This window comes from Lissotriton vulgaris, chromosome 3_1 (assembly GCF_964263255.1).
Source record: "Lissotriton vulgaris chromosome 3_1, aLisVul1.2, whole genome shotgun sequence".
Classification (NCBI taxonomy): domain Eukaryota; kingdom Metazoa; phylum Chordata; class Amphibia; order Caudata; family Salamandridae; genus Lissotriton; species Lissotriton vulgaris.
In genome coordinates, this window is record NC_141689.1 from 1516187663 (window position 1) to 1516202514 (window position 14852).

Genomic DNA, 14852 nt, shown 5'->3' on the forward strand with positions numbered 1-14852 from the left:
ACCTTTTCCCTTGTCTTTTCTAATTTTTAAATACATGTTTTAATATTTTTGAAATGTTTGTTGTCTCTTTCTCAGATTGAAAGTATGAAAAAAGAATTGAAAAAGTTAACAAGAATTATAAGGTAAACGTTTTCTACTCTTTCTACCCGCAATCCACTGCTGATGATGTCACTGACCATGTCATGAATGATGTAATAAGTGGACATGACTTACTTCATTGGTAGGCCTTCACATGTATTATCTCCTCTGTATTCTTCAACAAGCGTAAAATTGATCTGTAACCCTGAGTAGGTCTCACCTTAAACAAACCTCAGGAGAGACCACACCTTATCGTCATCCTGAATTATCTATTTAAAATGTAAGGGACAGATTTATGATATATGTATGCCTCTTTTGCGCCACTGTGCGTCAGTTTTGTGACGCAGTGGCGGTGCAAAAGATATGTTATGAGGCGTCAAAATTACAAACTGATGCATCTAGGCAAATGTGTCATGCTGTTTTAAAACCGTGCCACATGAAACCGATGCAGCAGTGATGAAAAAGATGCACCATGTTGCAAGACAGGCCTCACTTGGGGTCATATGTATCAAGCTAATTAGAATGCATTGGCGACATATTTCTGCTGATAAAAAATGCAAAACTTTTATTGCCTATGTTGATGATATGGCTCTATGTTATTTACATTTCTTTGCTGTTTCATTTAATCTTTTTCTGTTATTTTTTCTTTTCTGTTTTCTATTTTTTCTCTCTGTTATTCCACATGTTTTAATCTTATTTTGAACATTCACTCACATTCTCCAAGAAACTCTTCTTTGTTATTGTTCTACTCTCTTTTTTTTCTTTCACTTCCTTATCAATTTTGTTTTTCGCAATTATACCCTCTTCCATCTTTTCTTCGGTAAATAGATCTATTAAACAGTATCTCTGGTTTACTCCCTATAGCTGTCTTTCTTTTAACATTACTCTCTGTTTACTTCCCTTATACTTACTCTTCTTTTTAAAAAAAAAAAAAATTTTGGTTCGCTCCTAGTTCGCGAATCGGGCAGCGAACGGGAAAGCGAACCAAAAGAAATAGAGCTTGCCAGAGTGCTAAACATTCTAGCAATTTTATTTGAAAGGGGAGGTAGTTCTGAAAAGAACTTTTTTTTAAATGTTTTTGTTGTTTTATTTATTTATTTATTTTTCTAAACATTTTTTGTATTTTTTGAACAGTTTTATGTTTTTTTTTTGATTTTGATGGAGGGGAAACAACAAAAAACAGGCATTGAAAAGGGCTCAACAGGAGCAAAAAACAAATTACTGTCTGGGTCGGTTAGGGCAATTGTGATTTTCATAAGCAATGTTCACTAACGATATGCTCATGTTACCACATTAAAGCAATGCACCGCAATACAAACAGGTTATTTTCATATGTAAAAAGTTCTCCTGAATGTTTGGCACGGTTTCCCGTGCCTCTCCTGTCAACGATATTTGCGAAGTTGACCTGGCCACAGGAGTTGTTGGTGGATTATCCTGCAGGTCACGCAACTCTGCACGGCTGTAGTTCAGTGGATGCCACCTGCTCATATGGCGATGCATGGTATAGTTTCCCATGCTATACTTTTTTTCAGTGCCTCTTGATAACCTGTATTTACAAATGAGGCAGGTGGCATACTTTGCATTCACTTTCTTCTCCCCTCGAGGGATTGAAAAAAACTGCCAAATGAAACTTGTTTTCCGACGGGAAACACGGGGCAACTCCTGTAAGAACTGTGGTCCTTCTGTCTCCTCTTCCTCTAGTTCATCCTCTTCCTCCTCTGTGTTGGTGATGAACTGAGATGGTGGTCCTCTCTTCCCATGAGGAGATGGAGGTGGTGGTGGGGGTGCACCAGCTGAAGCAAGTACAGAAGCCATTGCTCAACTATAGGAAAATGGTCTTTCTCTCACCAAGATGAAAGTCAGAGTGAGGAAAGAAGGAGGGGTTTTCATCATTTGGGAAAAGCAAAAGTTCTAAACCAATGAAAAGTGTTATTTTTAGGTCATATGACCTAGTCTTACATCATTTGGATACCAAAAGTGAAATGAACCAATGAAAAGTTTTATAAACAAGTCACATGACTTGTTCCGCTCACGTTACGCGGTGCGCGCCGCGTCCCGGATCGCTTCCGGTTCGCTGTCCGGAGCACTTCCGGGAGCGCTAACGCGGCGCGTCATAAGACGCATTACGCGACAAAGTGATACGTCGCGCTTCCGCGACGCGTCACAGTTGCGCAAACAAAACGTTTACCGGTTCGCGGACTAGGTCGCGGCATCAAGATGAGCTAACGGGAAGCTTCCCGGTTCGCGAACCGGAAGCGAAGAAAAAAAATATAAAAAAAAAAATTATTAATAAACATCTAAAATATAGTTTTTGGATTTAAAGAAGAATACATTTTACAGCTACAGATGTTAGCTTTTAAAAAACCAATGAAATTCACTGAAAAAACCATAGGTTATAGACCATATATAGTTAGGAATTAGCATTTACAAAACCTTGAAAATTCACTGAAAAAACCATAGGTTATAGACCATATATAGTTAGGAATTAGCATTTACAAAACCATATTTTACTCACACAAAACCATTGAAATTTCATATATAGTTAGTTGCCCTAACTATATTTCGCGCACCCGCAATCCACTGCTGATGATGTCACATATTACATCATTCATGACATGGTCAGTGACATCACTGATGACATCACTGATGACATCTCAAATGACATCACTGATGACATCACTGATGACAACATCCAGTGACTGTATGTTTCTGTAAAGTTAAAATATGTCTTACATATTGAAGAATGAGTGGATGTATAAGTGTCTGGATGAAGGATTTAGTAGGTGCATGACTGACTGTATGAGTGAGTGATTAAATGTGTCTCACTGAGTGCATGGGTTAGTGACTAAACTGTCTTAATTTGTGCATCATTATGTCTGTTGTTTTGTAAACTGCTGCATGTGTTGATCAGTAGCTATATGAGTAACTATATGGGTTATTGATTGGTTGCCCAAGTATTTGTATGGGAGACTGAGTGTGTGTGTGGGTGGCTGGGAGGTGTATGACTCTGTGCATAGATGTGTCAGCAGTTGATTCACTAGATGTATGGTTTCAAAAGTGCATGTGGAAACAGCTGTATGGGCGGTTGAATGTGTGCATGAGTGTATTGGTGAGTGAATGGATATCTCAGTGCTACATGTCAAAGTAAGTACATATGTAAAACACAGTACATGTGAGAGTTGACATATATAAATAACTGTGCATAAGAGCCAGTAAATGTGTGAGTGGCTGTATGGATCATTGTGAACTTGTATCAGGGATTGTATAAGAGAGTAAATATGTGGTAGTATATGTTTGAATAAGTAAAGTTTGTATAACTGTATAGTTGAGGAAATGGAGGTGTGATTGATTCTTTGCATGACTGACTAGGTGTGTGAGTAACTCCATGGATGAGTGACAGTCTGTGAGTGTCTGTTTACACTGATTGTATCTAAGGTTATATTAGAGTCTGAAGAGGTTCATCGTATTATCACATGAATGATATCATCAGTGATGTGATCAGTAATGTCAAATGAGATGTCATCAGTGATGTCATTTGAGATGTCATCAGTGATGTCATTTGAGATGTCATCAGTGATGTCATCAGTGATGTCACTGACCATGTCATGAATGATGTAATATGTGACATCATCAGCAGTGAATTGCGGGTGCGCGATATATAGTTAGGGCAACTAACTATATATGAAATTTCAATGGTTTTGTGTGAGTAAAATATGGTTTTGTAAATGCTAATTCCTAACTATATATGGTCTATAACCTATGGTTTTTTCAGTGAATATATATATATATATATATATATATATATATATATATATATATATATATATTTTTTTTTTTTTTTTTTTTTTGAATTTGTTTTAAATTTTGAGAAAGAATCAGAATAATAAATTTTTATTTCATAATTCAAAAATTGTTTGACACATTATTCATTTTTATATGTATATTGTAAACTAGTAGCAAATTGATTATAACGTGAAATCAGACTTTAAATATACTGTGCAACTTTTTTGTGTTACATACTAAGTTTGCTCATAGTTACTTCCTTTCTTCCACTATATTATCTCCAATGTGTATTTAACATCTCTTTATTATCTCCTGCCTCCATGTTGTTTCGGCTTTCCTGACAGACTATGGTATGAATTCCATATACCACAATAACTTCTGTAACAACATGCAAGATATCTACAAAGGAGACGGCGTTTATTGATTTTTAGACTCTGCATTGGTACCTACATGTTGCTACGTAAATAAAAAAAAAAAAAAAAAAACAACAAAACGAACAATCAATAAACATACAATAAGTTAAAAGTCAATCATTCTTGTTTCCTTATAGTACGCTCCCCAGACCGCTTTCCGGTACGCGTACCAGGCGTACCCCACAAAAAAAAACGATTTTTATTTTTTTTTGCCCCGCGGGGCAATTTTAAAGCCTCCACATCAAACCTAGAGGGTCAGGGAGGATCTACTATGCCCCCTTATGGTCATTTGCCCCTTCGCTTTGGCCTCCTCTTGTCTCTCGATCCTACCGAGAGACAAGATGGCGGCCGCTACGGACTGTTTAGAATGTTTACAGACACCAGAGAGCCAATCAGCTTCGCTTCGCAAAGCTCCGTTACGCGAAAAGTACGCGAACGGGAGCGCGACCCGGGACGCTGTCACAGATATATACATTTTTTAAAACGTTAATTTCTCAAAATCCACTGGAGCACATATATTGAGACCCAGCAAAGGCACATCGGGCTACCAGTCCCTACAATTTTGCCAAGTTTCGTGCAAATCCATTCAGCCGTTCGAGCTAAAAGTGAGGCCAAACGCCCTATGGAAAACTCAATGTTAAAAACGCGTTTTGGGACCCCCCTTTTTTCTCATCCCCCCTTGACGAAACCCCCCCAAATTTTCAGGGGCTGCTCAGAAACAAAATGTGCCATTTTCCTGAAAATTTCAGCCGATTCCGTCCACAAACGCCAAAGTTATTAGACATAGAATTTTCAAAAGTTCCATAGAGAAAAAATCCTAACTATATATACCTACTGGCGACCGCCAGTAGGTAATATATATATATATATATATATAGATATATATATATATATATATATATATATATAAAAAAAAATATATATATATATATATTACCTACTGGCGTTCGCCAGTAGGTATATATAGTTAGGATAAATTCCCTATGGGACTTTTGAAAATTCTATGTCTAATAACTTTGGCGTTTGTGGATGGAATCGGCTGAAATTTTCAGGAAAATGGCACATTTTGTTTCTGAGCAGCTCCTGAAAATTTGGTGGGGTTTCGTCAAGGGGGGGCTGAGAAAAAAGGGGGGTCCCAAAACGCGTTTTTTGCATTGAGTTTTCCATAGGGCGGTTGGACTCACTTTTAGCTCGAACGGCTGAATGGATTTGCACGAAACTTGGCAAAATTGTAGGGACTGTTAGCCCGATGTGCCTTTGCTAGGTCTCAATATATGTGCTCCAGTAGTTTTTGAGAAATTAATGTTTAAATCAAGATATATATCTGTAACAGCGCTCTGGGCAGCGATCCGGTCCGCTTACTTTTCGCTTATCGGAACTTTGCGCGCAGAAAGCTGATTGGCTCTCCGGTGTCTGTCAACATTCTAAACAGTCCGGAGCGGCCGCCATCTTGTCTCTCGGTAGGATCGAGAGAGAAGAAGAGGTGAAAAACGAAGGGTGAATTTAATGAAAGGGGGCAAGGTATCCCCCTCTTGACCCCCTAGGAATGTTGTTGGGGTTATTAAAGGGACCCGTGGGGAAAAGAAAAAAAAAATGATTTTTCACGGTAGAAGCGCTTCACGGGCCGCGAACTGGGCCGCAAACTGGTAGCGAAACGGGAATTCGCCATTTTGTGCTTCGTAAATTAAATTACTAGTTATAAGTGGGTACGGGAGACGTATCCTAATCCCCTATGTTTCCTGAGGGTGGGTGAGGAGGCTGATATATGTTGATACATCTCTTCCAGCGGCTGTGCGTGAGCTTTTTTTTTTTTTTTGCTGCGTGACAGTCCGGAGCGGCCGCCATCTTGTCTCTCGGTAGGATCGAGAGAGAAGAAAAGGTGAAAAACTAAGGGGGAATTTAATGAAAGGGGGCAAGGTATCCCCCTCTTGACCCCCTAGGAATGTTGTTGGGGTTATTAAAGGGTCCCGTGGGGAAAATAAAAAAAAAATGATTTTTCACGGTAGAAGCGCTTCACGGGCCGCGAACTGGGCCGCAAACTGGTAGCGAAACGGGAATTCGCCATTTTGTGCTTCGTTAATTAAAGTACTAGGTATAAGGGGGTGCGGGAGACATATCCTAATCCCCTATGTTTCCTGAGGGTGGCTGAGGAGGCTGATATATGTTGATATATCTCTTCCAGCGGCTGCTCCATCTTGCCTTTTTTCGAATGCCACAATTTTGTCGTGCACGGCAGCCATTTTAGATGCCAGGCTGGTCCCAGGCTATCACCTACCCCTGCGGATGTAGTTTATGGCCCCAGCTGTAGAGAATTCAGACATGCCAATCCTCCTGATTCAGGCGTGTGAGTACTGATTTCAGTGCTAGTCTCCCGCCTCCCGATTTCTGCAAGCAAAAACCCGGGGGCATATTACTAACAACTAGCGATAATTTTTGTCTATAACTTGTTTAGAGACAAAAATTATCGCCGCACATCGGCGATTTTTATCGCAGATAAACCTTGCTATTATCGCAGAAAAGTCAGCGATATTCATGTATTATCGACCTAATGCTCTTAGCCATGTTATCCACCTCCCATTGGATAACATGGCTAAGACCTGCTCAGGGCAGGTGTTAGCTTTTGGAGATATTCGCGCTTAGTGCGAATATCTCCAAAAGTTGGTAATAGAAGGTAGCGATGTTAGGGACTGTTTCCAGTCGCTAACATCTTGGCACGCCACTTTGCATGTCATTAGTGATAAGTATCACTGACATGCAAAGCCGGGCCCAAGATGGTCGCTATCTCCTTTTAGGTGTCACTAACTGGTGTTAGCGACAGCTTGATAATAGGGAAATAATTTTATCTCCGCTTTCATGGTTTTTAAAGCCAAAAAAGGGGAGATAAACCCCCTTGCTAATATGCCCCACGATTCCTTGGGGGTTTCAGCTGATAGGGCTTGGTATTGTGTTACATGGTAATTTTTCCATGAAACGTCAGAGGGTCGATGTAGGGGTTCTAGAAGAGGTGATAAACCATTTAAGCCTCATGAACAAGCGCATGGTCTTTTAAAGATTTCTGAAGTACTCGGGGCGGCGGTGTGTGTGTGCCCTCTTTCAGGAGCGGGCGGGGGGGCACTGCCAGCAACTTGCCAGGTCAGGTAGTGTTCAACACGTGCATCACCCTTTCTCTGCTTGCTATTGCGCTCCATGCTTCGGAAAGGTAAGAAAAAGAACGTGCATTTGAGTTTGAAATGTCCGATCCTGCAGCAGCACACTTCCAAAGCCCACACATGACAATAACCCGATTCAAGGCCCCATTCACCCGTTTTTCAAAAAATAGATAACACTCCAACAAAGTAAGGTTATAAAACTTTATTAACTTTTAACGATAATGAACAGAACAAAAACTAAAAACATTTAAACATTTATTAACACAAAAAGCAACAATGGTTAGAAGCTGTCTTTTGTGCGAATAGTCCCAAGGCAGCACAACGTGCAGAGTTCTGGACGGCACCCAGGTGATGTCGCCTGGGTGCCGCACTGGTTTAGGGATCCTACAATGCTGCTCCGAAAATTGGCGTGGGGCGTCCCGGGTGGGGCGGGGGGAGGCCTCGTCAGTAGCGGTCTGTTGTGCGAATAGTCCCAAGGCAGCACAACGTGCAGAGTTCTGGACGGCACCCAGGTGATGTCGCCTGGGTGCCGCACTGGTTTAGGGATCCTACAATGCAGCACAGAAAAACAGCGTGGGGCGTCCCGGGTGGTGCGGGGGGAGGCCTCGTCAGTAGCGGTCTGTGTCCAGTGTCACATGGCTGACACAACATGTACGACAGGCACCCAGGTGATGTCCAGTAAACTGCCGCACTGGTTTTGGTATCCTACAATGCTGCTCCGAAAATTGGCGTGCGGCGGCCCGGGGGGGGGGGGGGGGCGGCGTGAACGGGCCTCCCCAGGTGGCGGCCATCTAGCTGAGTTGCGCTCGCTCTTGCGGCCACAGCGTCTCGCTCACCATGTTGTGGAGTTGCTCCCACTCTTGCAGTGCAGCGATAGGCGGCTGCCACATGGCTGTCAAAATGGCGGACGGCTCTTCGGTTTTGGGCCTGGTCCACTGAAATGGCCCTGGGACACCTTGGAAGTCGGACGCTTGCCTGCTAGGGCTTGGGCTCCATTCTCGAAAAGCGTCCCCTCAGCCGTGAAGATTGTATAAAAGTCTTGGGGGCCCCCGACTCCCGCAGGCTTCCGGTGGGGAGCGGCTGCCATGATTGCTCGCGGAATGACCACGACGGAGCCACGAGATGGTGGTGCTCTCATGCTGACGCCAGCTTCAGTCTGAATGATCCAGAAACAAGGTGGGGCTTTCATCGTTTGGGAAAAAAAATGTTCTAAACCAATGAAAAGTGTTATTTTTAGGTCATATGACCAAGCCTTCCATCTTTAGGAAACCAAAAGTAAAATGAACCAATGAAAAGTTTTATAAACAAGTCACATGACCTGTTCTGCGGCATAGGGCTACAAAAAGCGTAGAAAATCCGTTGGCACGTGAGGCGGCGTCAGTAGCGGACCGATGTGCGAATAGGCCGAAGGCAGCACAACGCGTCGAGATCCGGATGGCACCGAGGTGGTGTCCAGCAAATTGCCGCACTGGTGTGGCCATCCTACAATGCTGCGCCGAAAGACGGCGTGTCCAGCTGAGTTGCGGTCACTGTCAGTAGCGGACCGATGTGCGAATAGGCCGAAGGCAGCACAACGCGTCGAGATGCGGATGGCACCGATGTGGTGTCCAGCAAATTGCCGCACTGGTGTGGCCATCCTACAATGCTGCGCCGAAAGACGGCGTGTCCAGCTGAGTTGCGGTCACTGTCAGTAGCGGACCGATGTGCGAATAGGCCGAAGGCAGCACAACGCGTCGAGATCCGGATGGCACCGAGGTGGTGTCCAGCAAATTGCCGCACTGGTGTGGCCATCCTACAATGCTGCGCCGAAAGACGGCGTGTCCAGCTGAGTTGCGGTCACTGTTGCGGTACAGTGACTCGAACGCACCGAGATCCGGATGGCACCGAGGTGGTGTCCAGCAAATTGCCGCACTGGTGTGGCCATCCTACAATGCTGCGCCGAAAGACGGCGTGTCCAGCTGAATTGCGGTCACTGTTGCGGTACAGTGACTCGAACGCGCCGAGATCCGGATGGCACCGAGGTGGTGTCTAGCAAATTGCCGCACTGGTGTGGCCATCCTACAATGCTGCGCCGAAAGACGGCGTGTCCAGCTGAGTTGCGGTCACTGTTGCGGTACAGTGAGTCGAACGCGCCGAGATCTGGATGGCCAAGTTTCAAGTTTCATCTGGCAGTTTTTCTCCATCCCTCCTGGATCAAAGAAGGTGAATGCTAAATATGCCACCTGCCTCATCTGAACATATGAAGTTAACTTGTATACACTGTGGTGCTATGCTGTCCTATGGCAACATGAGCATCAACCTGATGAATACGGCATTCGAAAATCATAAATGCCCTAATGCACCCAAGAAGTAATTTTTTTTTTGCTCCAGTTGAGCCGTTTTCAATGCCTGTTTTTTGTTGTTTCCCCTCCATCAAGAACAAAACAAAAATACAAGGCGCTAAGATCCGAATGGCAAGTCCTGGATGTTGAGTGCCTCAGTTGAGAGTTCTGAGCAGTGCTTGTAAGACTGTCTGAAGCTTATTTGCACCTGCTGCAGCTTCACTAGGTCCGGCGGAACTTTTTTCCTTTTCCTTTCTGCTTCTTTTCCTACAATGCGTTTCATCTAAAGACACGACCAGGTCCCTGAATGTGTGCAGGGGGACGCTATTGATTGAATGAAAATGGCGGCTTGACACAAAGCTGACTCAAGCGTTACTGTTGGTGCTATACAGACAAAAATTGGTTTTCAGTTTGTACATTCTTCAGGTTTTTTTTTCCATCCAAGTCTGATTGAGAGTTTGTAGAAAAATGGCTTCAGATTTTCCACATACTACTCTTCAACATTCTTCCTAAATGTAACAATGTGAAACTCACTAGGAGAACGGCTGTTTTTGTTTCCTTTCAAAATGCTGCCACCAATATTTTCTGAATGGAAGACATCATCTTGTAACATAAAGGGCCGAAAGGGGTTCTGGTCTGGCCGATGGTTGGTGGAGACATTTTGACTATATCTTGGACCTGCCCGGCCTCGCCCAAAATGGCGCCGGTATAAATGGGACTCGTAACTCTTTGCCCGCAAATGTATATCTAGAAAATGTTATTGTAAGTGGCCCTGTCGTATTTTAATTACAAAATGTACGTCCACCGATACCGCAACTGTTAGACACCTTTGTTCTTGTCACCTAATGGCCCGCTCGTTACGTTCTTCTACAGTGTAAATGTCTCCTCATCATATACGATTTGAGTTTGCTCCGTGGCCGGCCCACGTGGTTATAGGCCCGTATTTGTATACTGACATTTTCACAATAAAGGTTTTTAAAACAAAACACGGTAGTAGTATTTTCATTTGTAAAGTTTTTACTTTTAGTGACTGTTTTCGAATCAGTAAAAGGCAAGTGAAATAAAGCAGTCCAATTACATGACGGATAAAAGGTATAATATGTAGGAACGCAGTAAAGATAAATGGTCAAGGGCAGTTGTGTTTTTCATGTCTGCAACATAAAGTGATCGATAAGAATCTGATAATCAGGCGCATCGGCGACTAAGACAGCAGGCCGAATCTCTTTTACTCAACGGCTCCGTCATGGAAGGAAGAAACGCCCTTTTTCTCGAAAAAGGAATATATTTTACTTGCCAGACAGTTGTAAATTTTCCGGGAAAGTACATTAGCCTGGAATATTATAACATATGTTTGAAAAAAAAATATTGTTCGAAAATAATAAAAAGCGTAATTTTTAGGTCATATGACCAAGCTTTTCATCATTAAATTAACAAAAGTAAAATGAACCAATGAAAAGTTTTATTAACAAGTCACATGACCTGTTATGCTTACGTTACGCGCTGCGCGCCGCGCCTCGGATCACTTCTGGGTGCGCTAACGCGGCGTGTCATAAAACGCATTACGCGACAACGTAGGTCAAGAATATAGTCTAAATGTCTCCACCAACCAGCGTTCAGAACACAACCCCTTTCAGCAGTCCAAAAAGTTCTGTTAAATGACAACAGAGGGGACAGGCAACAAGAACCATCAGTCAAAGAGGGGAGGGCAAGTTCTTCTCTTCCGGGTCATGTTGGGGCGCTACCGGAACTGATCGAATTGGTAGTCTACAGTGTTTCTGGATGTTTCAGACTAAAGCTGGCGTCAGCATGAGACCACTACCATCTCGTAGCTCCGTCGTGGCCATTCCACGAGCAATCATGGCAGCCGCTCCCCACCAGAAGCCTGCGGGAGTCGGAGGCCCCCATGACTTTTGTAGAATCTTCACGGCTGAGGGGACGCTTTTCGAGAATGGGATCCAAGCCCTAGCAGACAAGCGTCCGAGTTCCAAGGTGTCCCAGGGCCATTTTAGTGGACCAGGCCCAAAACCGAAGAGCCGGCCGCCATTTTGAGAGTCCTGTGGCAGCCGCCTATCGCTGCACCGCTAGAGCGGGCGCATCTCAACTACATGGTGAGCGAGACGCTGTAGTCGCAAGAGCGGGCGGAAAACAGCTGAATGGCGGAAGAGGCACAGTGTAGCAAAAGCGGGCGGAATGGCAACTAAAACGATAAAGGGGCGCCTCACTACAGCTTGTCTTCAGGTCAAACGGATTGTGGGACAAGGTCCAGAATTGAAGAGTCATCAAAAGGCAAAAAGTACCGCCGGACCCCGGGAGCCGGCCGCCTATGTCGGGGGCGATCTCAGGCTACACCAGTGCTATAAGACTTGGGGAGGGTGTCGGAGCCAAGCGTCTTCTCCGAGTCCATGGCCATCACAGCGCCCCTCAGGGGCCTCCGTCAAGCTGTTTAGGAAGGTAACATATCATATTGTTTTCTAATGCAGTCAGGTCCACAAACGACACTCACTTACTTTGAGAATAGTGAAGCTGCAGTAGGAGGAAATAAGCTTCAGACAGTGTTACAAGCGCTGCTCAGAACTCTTAACTATGGCACCCAACATCCAGAACTTATGCTATTTGAGAATGGTAGTGACATCGAAGCATCTCGGGGACCAAAACCATTAACGTACTTTCACGTATGAAAATCTTACTTGGGGAGGGGGCAGGAGCGAAGCGCCCCCTCCCAGTCAGCGCCACCACACCGTATGTTGAAAATCTGAAGCCATCGTTCTACAAAGTCAACCAAACTTGGATTGAAAAATCTAGAAAAATGTACAAACTGAAAACCAGTTTTGGTCTGCATAGCATCAGTAACAACGCTTGAGTCAGCTTTGTGTCAAGCCGCCATTTTGATTCAACAAAGCACAGGCATCGAAAAAGGCTGAAATTCAGAACTCTAAACTATGGCACCCAACATCCAGGAGCTTGCTATCCGGATCTTGGAGCCTTGTGCTGTTTTCGATCTATTCACACATCGGTCCACTACTGACATCATCTTATAAACCAACGTTATGTAAATAGTTTTTTAATAAAATGTTTTACCCTATTTCTTTGCTGGTGTGTTGTCTATATTTTTAATATTTGCATAGGGTTTGTCATTATTTTGTGCGGGATGGGTGATGGAGCCGAGCTGTCTTGCAGCCCTCATGGTGTGGAGCTCAGTTCATCTCACTATTTTCGTATTTCTCAAGAAGGGTTGTTCCTAATATTTCTATTTTAGCGAGGTCAAAAAGAGATCCAATTAGTGGCCTACTGATTTTGCTCGATTACTTTTATTTTTTTACACGATTTTTCACTATCTGCAAAGACTAAACAGAGTATTGCGACTTTGTGCTTGTTTGTAAATAGAGAATGATCCAAAGAGAACCAATTCTAAAACAGTAAATGCTTGGACAACAATCAATCAAATGGAGAGACAAGGAGGTACGACGGATTACAACGGGGGTAAAGGCCTGCGTTAACTACCCTTCTGTATCTGCAAAGAGAGAGTACTAACAAAGGCAAAAGAGGGGAGGGGGGGGGCAGCGTTCAAAGCACATCAGCGTGCATAAATATGAAAATGTTTTTATCTATCACGTACTTGACATTTTAAAGCTTTTCATATTTGCTATTAAAAAACCAATGAAATTCACAGAAAAAACCATAGGTTATAGTGGATATATAGTTAGGAATTTGCATTTACAAAACCTTGAAAATTCAATGAAAAAACCATAGGTTATAGGCCATATATAGTTAGGAATTAGCATTTACAAAACCTTATTTTACTCGCATAAAACCATTGAAATTCCATATATAGTTAGCTAACTATAAGCGCTAACTATATATCGCGCACCCGCAATCCACTGCTGATGATGTCACATATTACATCATTCATGACATGGTCAGTGACATCACTGATGACATCACTGATGACATCTCAAATGACATCACTGATGACAACTCAAATGATATCAATGATGACATCTCAAATGACATCACTGATGACAACTCAAATGACATCACTGATGACATCTCATTTGTCATCACTGATCACATCACTCATGTGATAATACAATGAACCTCTTCAGACTCTAATATAACCTTACATACACTCAGTATAAACAGACACTCACAGACTGTCACTCATCCATGGACTTACTCACACACCTAGTCAGTCATGCAAAGAATCAATCACACCTCCATTTCCTCAACTATACAGTTATACACATCTTACTTATTCAAACATATAATAACACATATTTACTCTCTTATATAATCCCTGATACAAGCTCACAGTGATCGATACAGCCACTCACACATTCACTGGCTCTTATGTTCAGTTATTTATATATCTCAACTCTCACATGTATTGTGTTTTACATACGTACTTACTTGCACATGTAGCAATGAGAAATCCATTCACTCACCAACACACCCATGCACAGTCAACCGCTCATATAGCTGTTTCCACATGCACTCTTGAACTCATACTCCTAGTGAATCAACTGCTTACACATCTATGCACAGAGTCACGCACCTCCCAGCCACCCACACACACACTCAGCCTCCCATTCAAATATTTGGGCAACCAATCAATAACCCATATGGCTACTCTTATAGCTACTGATCAACACAAGCAGCAGTTTACACAACAACAAACATACTGATGCACGAATTAAGACAGTTTAGTCACTAACCCATGCACTCAGTGAGACACATTTAATCACTCACTCATACAGTCAGTCATGCACCTACTAAATTCTTCATCCAGACACTTATACATCCACTCATTCTTCAATATGTGAAACATATTTTAACTTTACAGAAACATACAGTCACTGGATGTTGTAATCAGTGATGTCATCAGTGATGTCACTGACCATGTCATGAATGATGTAATATGTGACATCATCAGCAGTGGATTGCGGGTGCGCGATATATAGTTAGCGCTTATAGTTAGCTAACTATATATGGAATTTCAATGGTTTTATGCGAGTAAAATAAGGTTTTGTAAATGCTAATTCCTAACTATATATGGCCTATAACCTATGGTTTTTTCATTGAATTTTCAAGGTTTTGTAAATGCAAATTCC